The sequence below is a fragment of the Daktulosphaira vitifoliae genome, unplaced genomic scaffold, assembly GCF_025091365.1.
Source record: "Daktulosphaira vitifoliae isolate Bord-2020 unplaced genomic scaffold, ASM2509136v1 Scaffold_2, whole genome shotgun sequence".
Classification (NCBI taxonomy): domain Eukaryota; kingdom Metazoa; phylum Arthropoda; class Insecta; order Hemiptera; family Phylloxeridae; genus Daktulosphaira; species Daktulosphaira vitifoliae.
In genome coordinates, this window is record NW_026099573.1 from 40,199,505 (window position 1) to 40,202,577 (window position 3,073).

The 3,073-nt window shown below is 23.0% G+C and overlaps 1 long non-coding RNA gene across 1 annotated transcript; it reads left to right on the top strand.

Annotated features, from left to right (window-relative positions):
- The first annotated feature begins 1,295 nt into the window (after positions 1 to 1,295).
- On the top strand, positions 1,296 to 2,798 carry LOC126899624 (uncharacterized). Its single transcript, XR_007702643.1, has 4 exons — positions 1,296 to 1,473; positions 2,083 to 2,204; positions 2,272 to 2,441; positions 2,514 to 2,798. It is a non-coding gene; the product is annotated as an uncharacterized LOC126899624 (long non-coding RNA).
- Positions 2,799 to 3,073: the final 275 nt, after the last annotated feature.

Here is a 3,073-nt window from a genome sequence, read left to right on the forward strand (position 1 = left end):
GAGTATTATATGTAAGTAGTATTTCAAACACTACTTCCATTTAAGGGAGGGAGTGTTATGAATACTTAACTTAGTTTTATTATTGTTCCACAATTATAACAGATAATCATAAATTGAATTGTAATTGAGGTCGGCCTATAAGAATGTGTTTATAAGGTATTTTTCGGTGTTGCAAAACCGGAAAGTGGGCCGACTGCGACTGTTGTAATTCAGAGCATCGTTAGTCATTTGACAACTATTGTGCGATTACTATTACTTTTATTTTTAATAAACTAATTAATTATTCGGCAATACTATTTTATTTTATTCTATTTGTTACTCTCGAACACAGTAATAAATAAATAATTTGTCATTTAAAAATCACTCTTTACCGAGAAAAAATCAATTTATTAATAGTCATTATTTTTTACTCTATTATTATTATTATTAAATACAAAATGTCAATCCTATTGTCAAGTGTAAACAACTATATTAACGTTGTATAAAATGTCAAAATGATTTGTCTACATTTCCTATGTAATAATTTTATATTTTATTCTGTCTTATCAATAACATTGTAAGAATGAGTATACATATTATAAGAATTGCAAAAAATAAAAAATAATTCTACTTTCAATTTCCTATTAGGGTCATTTGCCCACTTTGTTGGTCACTAAATCTTATACTATTGAAAAGCCCACAAAATTTGCTATTAGAAAAACTTAATTTCAAGGGGTACAAATGATGGGAACGTACCCCCCCATGAAGTTTTATTCAAAAGTATATTGATATATCGTAAATCGTCGTATATGTTCATGGAAATTAATTTTTTATGTCACTTGCCTACTTTGTTGGTCACTAAATCTTGTACCAATGAAAAGCTCACAAAATTTACTATTAGAAAAACTTATTTTCAAGGTGTACAAGTGATGGGAACGTACCCCCCCATGAAGTTTTATATACAGGTATATTGATATATCGCAAAACATGGTATATGCTCACAAAAAATTAATTTTTTAAGGCACTTGCCCTTGTTGTTGGTGACTAAATCTTATACCATTGAAAAGATGAAATATTTCAAAAATACATTTTGTTTATAAACGTTGAAGTCTGACCAAATACAAAATAAATCATAGAGTAATATAGTGATTTCTATCAATTACTTTTAATTCTAAATTATAATTTTATTTAATAATTATTAAATAAAAAACCCCTTGATAATAGCGGGTGCTGCATCCTAATGTTCATAATTAACCAATATGGTTACTAAATTCTTATCAATGATTACTTATCAGTTAATTTCGGGTGCTAAATTCACAGACATAATGGTGTTCCAGCCATCAGCACGAGGATTATAAACATAGTAAATTAGATCTAGTGTTTACTCTAAACATGGACGAAGATGAATTATGTTCTAAATTTATTGTTATTAAAGTTATGGAAGAGATCCATATAGATTGAGGAATGAAAGTCAAGCCATTAATCTTTTATAAAGTAAGCAATCATTTATTAATAATTAAAATTAGTTATGATTAGCAAATTTTATTTTGGTACTTGCAAAAAAATATAGAAAGTTATTGTTTTAACATCAATAGAAATTCGTTTAACTAAACTTACAAGAAACATAAAACTTTTTTAAACTAATTGAAGAAAAAAATTGATAACGCTTATTATACACTAAGTTGAGTTTTATTTAATTTGAATTAAAAAAAAAACTATATTATATTATTTATCCGAATAGTCATATTAAAAAGCTCGAATCGGTATTAAATTTGAGAGAATTGTGTAAATTTTCTTTTGATTGAAATATTATCAGTTAAAAACAAATTTTCAATATATTATTGATTGAGTGGTATAACATCACTAAATAAAAATTTTCTTATTATAGTAAAAAGTTCAAATCAATGGTTAACAAATATATAATTTTATTTTATGATTAAGTTTTTTTTTTTTAATTAAAAACTTGCAACCATAAAATATTTGTGTAGAAAAAAAAATTATGTTTAAATACAAGATCACTTTTAAATACTGATTAATTTTGTATTTAGAAAATTTAATCAATATTTACTGAATTTAATTACAATCTAAAATTTATTTTTTCAGTTTTGACTGATCATTGTGTTAGAATGTGTTGTTTACCTAATTTTTGTAAACATCTAATTGAGATGGTGAGACCTTATATTGTAGTGCCTATAAGAATAGTTACACTAACAGAAAAATTCAAGGTAAAGCTTTTTTTTTATGTCCAAGATGTACTAATCTATTTTAAACTACCATTTTTTATGTCTATAGGTTTTAACTGATTTAACATTTTCCCACTGCTAGTAGTTAATACAAATATTAATACATACAAATTTTTGTATGTAGGAAATAAGTGACATTCAACAAAGAGTTAAGCATACATGTCTGTTAGAATATTAATGAAATATCTAATGCCTTATGTAAACCTGCAATGTTGTATAGTGAGTACTCAGTAACTATTTAAACATATATGAATTATATCAATATTATTAATTAAATTATTTCTATTATAGGCTGAAAATTGCACAATCTACTAGAAAATGACCATATTCAATTATCTTATTATATAATAGAACAAGTAAAAAATAAATTAATATTAAAATTGTTGAAATATCTTTTCATATCAAATTTTTATATATTTACAATTATTTTAACTATGAGTATATAAATTACAATGATACATTATTTTGATAAAACTATACTTATCGTTTAGTAAGTACATACTTACATTTTATAATATTGTATGTTTTAAGATTTTTCTCATATGAATTTATTATCATCACTCACTAATAAGTTATAAGTATTATTTTGTGTTTAAATTTTATAAAGTGTTTTATCGTTAATTTTTCTTATATAATTTTAAACAATAGTATAAATAATAATAATAATAATTTTTATAATTATTTTTAATTTTAAACATATTTAATTTATTATTTCTATGATGTTATATTATTTTTTTCTAAAATAAGTTTTACAAATTCTGTTCACACTTTTAAATTTAATTTGCAGAAATTACCTAATTTGTTGTTCTAACAATATATTATAAATAATTTTCATTTATTTTTAAGCTTTT